Genomic DNA, 11,747 nt, shown 5'->3' with positions numbered 1-11,747 from the left:
ACAAGAGAAGCATTAGTAGTATTATTAATACGAGTCATACCAAAAATATGATTTTTTGTATAACATGAAGCACGATTTATAATATTTAAAAAAATGCAAGAATAAAGACCTTAGAGAAGGTGATTTGAGTATATTGTGCAATTTGTATACCAACAAATGTAACATGTTTAAAAAAAGCGTGCAGGTTTACTTTTGGCGCACCACAAAATAATTGTTAAAAACTTAAAATTATTTCACTAATTACCTTATTGTTTTCTAAATGATTTATGCTGGACGACATGAAAATATCCACATGGCATAGTAAAAATTCAAGGGGGTATCATAAGCGAAATTTTAAAAATTATATATGTTTTTTTTACGATTTGCGTATAAATACAGCGTCCGGATGCATGCATAAAAACTACAGAAAGAAAAAACAAAAACCAACCGGCGCTAGGTCCCCACTAAAAAGCACGAATGCTATCTAACCGATTCACAGCAGAGCGAAGCTGTAAGACCCAAGCGTCAGCAAGAGGTTTCGTCTGAAGGGAACAGGTTCATCCGCGAGGGTGGGTATCCGCATATGCGAGGGTAGTGAAAACGAGTGGGTTTAGTCAATGATACAAGTTTCAATAGCATTTGTCATGGTTTCATGCTAGTAGCGTTCCACTTGTAAACAAAATACAACTTCTGTAAACTGTGCAGAAATTCACTGCCGGTGGAAAATAGTTTCAATACAGGCATCTTTCATATCAACTCACTTATTTTATCCGTCGTAAAGCACTTGTAATAATTTTAGACTAGTAATCCTACACTTGTAAACATAAAATTCAGATGTGAAGCGCCAAAAACAGAAACAATGTAAGTTAACTGTCATCAGTGTTATGTGGCTTTCGTGAAATTTTAGGGAACAGTTCTACAATGCTGGCACAATACGAAAATTCCATGTGTAGTGCATGAGATGGGTTCCCGGCGCGGTATAAGTTTACTTTATGGGTTATGTGGGCATTTTTGTGAGTACTAAGCTCAGCGAATGCACTCAGTACCTATACTAGAAAATTGCTCTTTCTTCTTTATTTTAGCTTTCCGCGCCTGATAACTGCCCTCATTTACATGTTTGGACAAGTCATTTGACTTTCAGTTCTACAATCTGGTGGATCCAAGGATCTACAGACCAACCACAGACTCCCCCATGTTCGTATCTCGCTGCTGAATTTTCGGAATTACTAATTTCAATAGCGTATGGAATTCTGGCTAATCCATTCTGTAGATTTTTTGTAGGAACGAATATCTTCTGTAAGTAGTTCATTATACATCATTGAAAATACCGTGCTTTCCTGTGCATTACTGCGGCGAAGAATTAACTCCCTGGTCCAACAACTTCTCTTTACTTTCTCTCTCTCTCGTTTCTTTGGGGGAAGGGAGGACGGATTTCCTGTTAGCAACAGAGCAGATATCGTTGCTGTGGCTATTTCATCCTCTTCGGATGTACTCATATTGTGAAATAGAAAAATAATAATATTTACGATTGTTTGTACTAGGATGAAACCACTACTTTTCATACTACTAGTATGAAACCATGACAAATGCTATTGAAACTCGTATCATTGCTAAAACCCATTCGTTTTCACTACCCTCTCTTATGCGGATACCCACCCTCGCTGACGCAACCCCTCTCTAACACTCGGGCCCTCCAGCTTCGGTTAGATAGCATTCGTGCTTTTAGTGGCGACCTAGCGCAGGTTGTTCTGTGTTTTTTGGGCTGTAGTTTTTATGCATACATCCGCTGTATTTATACGCTGGTGAAGTAAACGTCATTTCCGCCTCTGTTCAGCTAGCTGGTTACAAACAAACCAGCTTTGAGCGGGTTATATGAAGGAGTTTACATGGTACTCGCTTATGAAAATGAATTGTTTCGTTTTCGGATATAACCATAACAGTGTAAGAGGTATACGTAATTTTTTTTGTTTTCCCAAGAATAAAATTAGAAATATTGTACTATATAACATATTAAAGAGAAACAATCGTTTCTCAGTAAACTGATAATTGAATCACACGTTTAAAGGCATACTATAATCATCGAACAGTGCCTGCCCAGCATGGAGTGTGATATTCGCCTGCCTCCGCTCTTTCCGATCTTCACCAGCGAAAAGTTCGATAACAATTTTACCTTTGTGATTACATATATGTGTAAAAATTTGAAACTCTTGATACAATTGAGTTTTGCAGGCAATGGATGATTTTAAAATTGGTAAATCGGCATTACACATATATGTAAGACAATCGCATTTAAGTAATCACAAGCTAACCTAACCGTACCTTACCGCATGTGAATTTTGATAAGAGTATAGTACAGGCAATATAGTAAAGTTTGAACCGGACTTGTTAATTTGTTTCATCCCATTTGACACAAAATATAATTGCTCCAACATATCGATCTCTGCTAAGTACGCATGGAAAATACGAGATCATTATGTGAAAATTTATGTGTAAAATTTGTCTAATCTACGAAAATACTTCTGTGCAAGAAAATTAATTATCAGAGGGAGAACACAGAAACAGCGTTAAAAATGTGCCTGGTTACTAAGAAATTGACATGCAAATCCACTTGTGATTACTAGTCTTGGCTAGTGTACGCTTTTCGTACCTGTCTTTCTTTCACGCATATCAAACTTCACTGATCCACCTGCTCCTTCCAGATGCATGCTTTCATGCACTCGAGCTTCAAGCTGCCCTTCATCATCATAGATGTAGTGTTACGTGAAGTGACCACCCAGGGTAGGTTGGTACGTGTTCTTCTTATGAATTTTAATACATGTATATGCTGGCATGTTACAAATCTGTACGTCGTTTGTAGTAGACGCAAAGAAAATAATTCAGATAACATTAGGACATTCATTCATTCATTCATTGTTTATTCATCCATGTCGTACATTATTGGTCAGAGACCAGTACATAGGACTTGTCAAATAATAAGACATTTCAATATAATTGATTTACATTATTTTACAAACTATCATCCAAGTATTCATTAATATGATAATACATTTTGTTACACAAAAAAATTAATAGTTCATGTTTGAAATTTCGTATGTTTTTGATAACCTTCAAATAACTTGGGGGCTTATTAAACAACTTAGCGGACATAGGAAGAACACTTCTTTTGGTGCACGCATAGTTTTGGTATCCTGTGAATATGTTATTCTTTTGTCGTGTGTTGTATGAATGTACATCGTCAACATGAAGAAAACTACCTTCATTTCTCTTTACATATATGATACTTTTGTATATGTACAGACAAGGCACAGTTAAAATATTATTTGACTGAAAGACCCTTTTGCATGAGGACCTTGGTGATAGATTAAAAATAGATCTTATTGCCTTTTTCTGTAGACGAAAAGTAGTAACACTGGAATAGGAGGCTCCTCAGAAAATTATTCCGTAATTTAACAAGGATTGAAACTTACCATAGTACAATAACAACAAAGTTTCTTTCGACACTGAACCACGTAGTCTATAAATGACAAAACAGACACGGCTTAATTTGCCGTTTAGCTCAGTAATATGTGCATCCCATGTAAGCCTATTGCTTATTGTTACACCTAAAAATTTAGTGAATTTTGAATAGTCTACATCAGTTGAATTTATCACAATGGGAGGTACTGTTCGAGGTGTATATGAGTAATGAAAATTTAGTGCTTTTGTTTTCTTTGCATTTATCAGCAGTTTATTCTGAGATGTCCATTTTATCAAACGCTCCACAGTTTGTTTTAATTTACTTTCTAGTTCAACTGTATTGTCCGCTGTTACAAGGACATTTACGTCAGCATATAGTACAATATGTTTGGGATACATATATTGAACAAGATCACTTATGTAAAATGAAAAAAGAATTGGCTCAAGAATTGAGCCTTGAGGAACACCAGCAGAGATAGTAGCAGTTTTAGATGAAAATATGACTTGCTTATTGTTAATTATTCTTTTGTATTTTTACTACTTGTTTTCTGTTTGTCAGGTACGAGCGAAACCATTCGTGTACTACACCCCTAATACCATATTTCTGGAGTTTTGCCAGTAGAAGAGAATGTTGAACACTGTCGAATGCCTTGGAGAAATCAACAAATAAAACTACTGCATATTTTCCCTTATCAAGTACTGTAGAAACCTCTTTAATAAAGTTAAACAACGCTGTATCAATTGATTTGTTTTTTTGGAAATCATGTTGAGAAGACGAGATTAGGTTATGGCAGGATATAAAATTTCTCAAGCGCGATAACATTAGTGATTCAAAAATCTTCGAGAAAACAGACAAAATAGAAACAGGCCTATAGTTTTGAACATCATAACTATTTCCTTTTTTGTGCAAAGGTATAACTTTTGCAGTCTTCAATCTGTCGGGAAAAACGCCTGATTCAAATGATACATTTACAAGAAAGCATAGTTGTTTCACTATTAAATGCGCACTCTTTTTTATAATTAGGGATGGGACTTCATCTATACCTGCAGAACGGGTACTAGAAAGCCTTTTGATACAGTCCAACAATTCTTCTTCAGTTACCAGAGCTACATACATACTATGTTTGTTGCATGGAATATTTGGATCTACAGCGAGATCCAACTTTCCAGGTGGTAAATTCGTATTAAGAAAATACTGATTAAAGACTTCAGTAATGGCAGCAGGATCAGCGAAAGAATTATTTCTATAATTAACTTCTGATATTTCGCGCATTGGAACAGTCCTTGATGAATTGTTTATTACGTTCCACGCACCTTTTATTTTGTTTTCATATCCGTGTATTATAGTGTCATTGTGGATTCTTTTGGCTGTTCGAATAACATTCTGATATATTCTTTTGTATGTTTTTATATGGGAAATAACTTTAGCTGGTAAATTAACACAGGTTCTCTTAAGTTTATGATAATATATAAGCTTTTGCTTTGAAATTTTTATTCCTTGCGTGACCCACTTTTTCATTTTATTAAGATCTTTCCGTAACTGTAATGGAATGCTATGTTAAAATTGTGTAAGAAAACATCAACAAAATAATTGAATTTGTCATTAGCACTAGGTAAGTCGTACAAGGGAGTCCAAGATTCACGAGATCAGAGAAAACAAAAATAATATATATTTTCCGTTGAAAATAATCTGGTTATTCTCGTTATCCGTTTCGGACTTCCCTTCACCAGTTTCTCGGTAGGTATTCTACAATAAATGGCTTCATGATCAGAAAATCCAAGTTCAGTAACTTCAAACAAACATTTAAGATTACTTTTTGGAATAATAATTTGGTCGATAGCTGTCTTTCCTTGACGAGTAGGTACGTTAATAATAGTTTGTAGTTCATATAAATTTAACATATCTTGAAACTTAGATTTATCAGTTGAATATTTTAATCAATCTATGTTTATATCCCCACAGATAACTACACTACTAAATTTTCTACGTAAGTTCGCTAGAATTTTCTCAAAAATTTTAAAGAAAATTCCTAAATCACCAGAAGGGGCCCTATAGATACACACAATACAAATATTTAACTCTTGAAGTTTTGATGTGACTACCTCACAATGCATTTCGACGCAAAAATTCCGAACGTCAATCTCAGTTGCATGTATATAAGACAGAGCAAAAATTGCGACACCACCTCGACTTTTGACTGTACGAGAGTAGTGAGTAATAATATTAAAACCGTTTAAACTAACCATATTAACGATATTTGCATCTAACCAGTGCTCACATATACAAAGAAGCTGTACATTTGAGAAGTCGCTTTCCAACAATACTCCAGAAGATCAATTTTGTTCCCTAAACCTTGCACATTATGAAAAAGAAGGTGTAAAGAGTCAGTACTTCCTACCATAAAAAATCATCAGATAACATCTTACGCATTCTCTTCCGTCGTTCTATCTTTTGAGCATTTTCAGTTATGTTATTACAATCTTCTGCTTTATAGATTGAACTACTTGCCCTTTGTATTAAGCTAATCCTATCAATATGATCTACTCCTACACTACCACACTCTACGTTAATATTGGAGTATGTATCAAGGGTCTTGCATACGTTATTGCTACTGTCTCTTACTACAGGTGCTAGACTTTCATTATTGTCTAACGATGCTTGCCATGGTAAAGGGATGACGCTTGTCGAGACTACAGATGATGATTCTACAAGTTCAGCAAATTTATTACACATTGAACGTTTTCCAGTGTTGTTTAAATGTAGTCCGTGTGTAGTAAAATTATCCCTTTCCATAAAGCCCAAATCAACGTACCTTACATTACAATAACCTTTGCATATTTTGGAAATTTTGCTGTTTGTTTGTTTTAAATGTACATTAACACAGGAGTTACCGTCTAAGTCATGTCTGTGTGGAATACCTGCTACAATTACGTTAGTGTTATTTAACATATTTAGACACATGTACAGATTTACCACAGCTATGTTACCTTCACCACGTGCAACATCGTTCCCCCCACCAATGATTATTAGTGTGTTTTTCATACTCATATCCTTGCATAGTGAACCACAGTCTCTCATTGTTTCACTCATGGTGGCACCCGGCTTCGTGATACATGACACTTCATAACTGTTGCTTAATACGTCTTTTAACAGAACCGCTGTGTTTCTGGTGTGACTGTCCCTTAGAATTAATATTTTCTTATTTCCACTTTGCTATTCTTCTGGCTAGGGTGACGTTTTTTCCTCATGCATTGTTTTCATAGGTATGTGTGCCGTTTCTTGTTTGCCTTGCACACTTTAGATAGGATAGTTAGAGAGCTACGCCTTTTAAGTTATTTAATTATTTCTGGTAACGCATTTCAACTGTACCAGTGCGAAGCAAAGAATGGACACCCGCTAACAAAAGAATGAAGAATAAATTAGAAAATTATTTCCACGAAGATGCTAAGTTTCTGAAATTATGTATTCGTAATTGTACGTTTTAAAATACATTGGTTATTCTAGCGCTGTGCTTCTTTGTTCCGAATATCTGATCACTAATTTTATAAAAATCAAGTGTCTTCCATATTAAACATTTTCACTGAAGCTAAACAAACAATATAACAGAAGTATATATCATAACAATTTTCAATAATTTTAATTAAACTCAATCTAAAATTATTATAAACGGGCACTCATGTACATGCTTGAGATTCTCACTCACTTGTCCAGCAAGTTATTGGCGATTGAAGGAATTAAAATGTAATTTTGTTTCATATTATGATAAATATAGCCTTCCTGTATGTATAAAGTAAATATATTCACTGCTATTCGTGAAAATGTAGCCTTTTATTCATAATTTTAAGTTCGTCTTTCACAAGACTCACAGCTGCCACATACAACACCATTGAAACTGCCTTAGAATCCACCTTAGCAACAGACTGTTTGTAACCAATATGGCTGCGCCCAGTAAAATTCACAGCAGACGACTTCAGCAGCGTATACGCAAATGGTAAAAGAATTATAATATTTCAACTATTGCTTATAATACCCCCCTTGAATTTTAACTATGCCATGTGGATATTTTCGTGTCGCTCAGCACAAATCATTTAGAAAACAATAAGAAGGAAATTAGTGAAGGAATTCTAATTTTTGAACAATTATTTCGAGTGGTGCGCCAAAAGTGAACCTGCACGCTTTCTTTAAACATGTTACATTTTTTTGGTATACAAATTGCACAATATACTTAAATCACCTATTTTTATTCTTTTAAAAGATGTAATTACATTTGTTCACACCTGTAGTGTTCGAGGTGATATTTTCACTGCATACCTTCTCTAAGGTCTTTATTCTTGCAAATAATAATAAATAATACTCTTGCAAATAATATTCTTGTCTTAAAAATAATATAAATCGTGCTTCACGTTATACAAAAAATCATATTTTCCATATGACTCTATTAATATCATTAATGCTTCTCTTGTCCAGGCAGCATTGTTTTGAAATTACAGCGAGAAATAAAGTTGAATGTCGTCAGGCGCTACTCCTTTGTGATTGGTAGTTGTATGGAAGTCCAGAAGATAATAGAAACTGTTTCTATTTCTCCAAGTCAGGATCCAAATAAAGACAGCAGAAAATTTCAACCTGAACTAAGGGCAAGTTACTACTCACACGATCGTTAAGTTCGCTTCAGAGTAGAACAACCTCTTTGACATAAATAGAAGAATACTTGCGCAAGAGTTATGGTTGGCCGTGTTCGAGATTAATCATTGATAATTTCACTAGCGGGTAGTGTGTGATATGATATTTGAACGCGATAACCGCTGATTCATCATGAACCCAGCCATGAAATGACCATAGAATAAGCAAGTGATTATAATGTTGCCAATGCTCAAAACTCAAGTTACCGTTATCTCGTTCGGATAGATGGCTATATGTTAGTGAAATTACTCACAATTTGCGCAGAGTTTCTGTTAGGTAATACTAAAGATCGTAGATTTAGCCATAATTTGAAAGGATTTAGCTATTTTTAGCTGTATTTTGTAAATCATTTAGCTTATTTTCGATGGATCTTATTGGTAACAGCGATCCTAACATAACAAATGAACAGTGAATTTCGTATTCGAATGTTACAGAATTGTTGAACTTATAAAACTTCCTTTCTCGTTTTTACCCGTAAACGCACTCCTGCCCTACCCTCCCTTACCTTTTCTGGTACTACTTTTCCTCGCCGTCGGAATCGTCTTAGACTCTTCTTTACGTTGGACCCCCCATTATTAACTTCTACATCACAAAACATCCTCCTTCTTACGTTTAATCCGCTCAATTTCCACTTCTACTTGATCTACAGATTTCCGTGTCCTACTTCTGTTATATAAACAGGTTTTCTTATCTATTTTAACGTATGGTGGATTTTTTCTTTCTCCTCCTTCTAGGGTCTTTCAAAAATTCCAATTCCTTCAATACACTAGTCTCTGTCCTACTTTTAGCCTTGCTTCCACCACTGCTGCTACTGCGCTTTATTCTGAGACCCGAGTTCCACACTTACAGGCACGTAGCCAAGGGGGGTCCGGACCCCCCCCCCCCTTCGAGACCAGAAATGAAAAATTTAAGGAAGGATGAAACAAAATGAAATGAGAAAAAGAAGGATCAGCGTTAAAAATAAACTACAGGAAGCTTTTGGTTACTCCTTCTTATAATGAAATTTGTATTACTTGCAATACATGGTTGCAAGATGAGCGATATATCCTGGAAGAGTCAGAGAATTTGAAATTTCTAGAAAAGCTGCAGAATTCTCAGAATTTCTGCTGCTATAGTATTCGCGCCGAGTCGTGAAGCTTGACCTAGATCTATCGATTTCACCATCCAATAGAACGCGAGGGCGTGTTCCAGTCTTCAACCCCCACCCATCAAATATTGTCAGTTTCGTCTCTAGCGCTACACGGAAAACATCTCCCAAGAGTACAGTGTTGTCGGTTTGGCGCCAAGTTCCGTTTTGTTAATTGTCTTTTGTTGCGTAATATTTTCGTTGTTACTATTCGTGTTATTGTTACCGTTTTAGAATAATTGTTATACAGTGATTGTTGTTGCGCAGTGTTATTATTGGTAATTTTTAAATGCTTTTTTTTAATTATCATTTATTTTCTCTTCAAAGTTTGGTAACATTGTTGGTTAATTTCAGCTGTTTGACGTTTCTCCAAGTGTGCGCTCGGGAAGCGACTTCACGAATTTTACCGAAGTTTTCCGATACATCGGAGCTCAAACAAAATATTGGTGTGACTGGTTTAGAGCCCAAGCTTCACGACTGGGCGCGAGTACTGTAGTCAGGGAGGGAGGTTTCAAGCTTCCGAAAGCATAGTACCGTTGTGTAACAGCGTGGACATTTTTTATCATATTTTTTCGTCATCGCATCCTTGCAATATCAAACATGTTATTTCAAAAACATTTTTCTACTGCTCCTTTAACATGTCATTTGAAACAGACAGTAGTTGATGGATAATAAAAACAAAATTATATGTGGAAAGAAAGTTCTGTTAACATTTAATTCACCAGAAAGAGGAACGCAGATATTGCAAAATATTTTACAGTACATTATTGAGTATGTACTTTTTATAGTAGTGAATATGTACTTTTTATAATAGTTGAGGTCATAATGAAAGGAAAATTGTTATATTTGAATAAACAGAGAAAGGATGTAAGTATTGTATAATCTTTTGAATACTTTTTCTTTTTAATTTTACTCGAGATTTCTTCATAGTTTATTAAAATACTTACCAACATATCCTCACAAACCAAAATATGTTGATGGTAAAGTAGTTTAGATTGATCGAGCTCCTGGGCCTTCAGAATTTCATGTCACTCCTCCCCCTCCCGTTACGAAATTCTGGCTAAACGAACCAATATATATTCCAGTAAAATTGTTTAGAATGATCGAGCCCCTGGTGTGATGACCAAGGGCGCCGATCCTCGGACCCCTCCCCCCTTCACGCAATCCTGGCTACGTGCCTGACACTTAGCAATTGAGCTGAAACGCCTCTCTGTAAATTCTGTCTTCAACGTTTCCAATTTACCCGATTCTCTCTCCTCCTTAAACTCACTCTGCTCCGACACATTAATACAGGCCGCAAACGTTCTTCATATCTCGCGTCTGTCCCTTTCATATACACCAGTTACCTAGACCTTGCACCACATCTGTTACATATCCAGCGCATGTATACTCTCCCTTGCTACTTCCATGACTAACCTGTTTTTTTTTTCAATCCTATTTTATCATTTTCCCCCAATACCCTCCCGCCCACCTTTTCAATCCCATCTCTTACCAACATCGTTTCTCCTCTTCCATTCCTCCTCTCCCTCAGCACACTGTGGATTTGTATTGCGACGGTTCTGGCCAGGGCTTGCATTTGGGGTGAGCCTTTTACGATTCCTCACTTCAGCAATGTTTCGGCTTTAAACTGCCCCATTATATCACTACTTTTCTCACTGAAACTTATGACTGATTTGCGACTCTTCTTCATTTTCTTCAGTATCAGTATCCATTTATCTGTATCGCCACTGATTCTAAATCTCTCCTACAATCCCTACGATCTTCCCCATAGACTTCAAAATCCTCCTGGATTCTTTATGAAATTTGTCTTCTTCTATACCGTCGCACTTCCCTCAACTATACTACTTGCTTAGTCTGGTCCAAAGGTCATGTAGGCATCCTCGGGAATTCCCTAGATGATGCCGCAGCCCGTTTCGGAGCCCTGCACGTCACTGGTATTGATCTTTCAGTCTCGCCTATTAACCTTTTCCCACGACTTACTCAGGGGCGTCATTTCAGACTTCGCTTGAGGGGGCAAGAGCACTACCGACATAAGAAGACTTTCACGTTTTGTACTAGTATGTTAGTAGTCAATCAATTAAAGTATATGTATTACTCAAACTCTTGGGGGGCAATTGCCTTCTTCTGCCCTCCCTAAATGACACCCCTGGACTTACTACACTTCATTATCAGCTGGACCGCTTATAATGCCTCATATAGAAAGGCACGTTGGTACTGGTATCATCCCTGTTCTTTGCGTTCTCCTTCTTGATTCATTAATAATACTTTCTCTCACTCCTACCTCCATTTTCTTCTCCGTAACAGACTTCACATTCCGTATACTCCCCAACGTTTATATCTTCTCCGAAAACGCACTACTCCACTTCGTAACTGTGGTCTCGATACGGGCTCCATCAATCATCTAATTTTCTCTTGCCCTCTCTACCAACAATATCGCTAGCCATTTCTCGCCATCCTTCATAAATTTCACGGTTCTGGTCCATTTAATGCAGATTCGTTAATTTT

Source organism: Thermobia domestica, chromosome 2 (assembly GCF_964235325.1).
Source record: "Thermobia domestica chromosome 2, izTheDome1.hap1.1, whole genome shotgun sequence".
In the NCBI taxonomy this organism is placed as follows: Eukaryota; Metazoa; Arthropoda; class Insecta; order Zygentoma; family Lepismatidae; genus Thermobia; species Thermobia domestica.
This window is presented reverse-complemented; position numbering follows the sequence as displayed.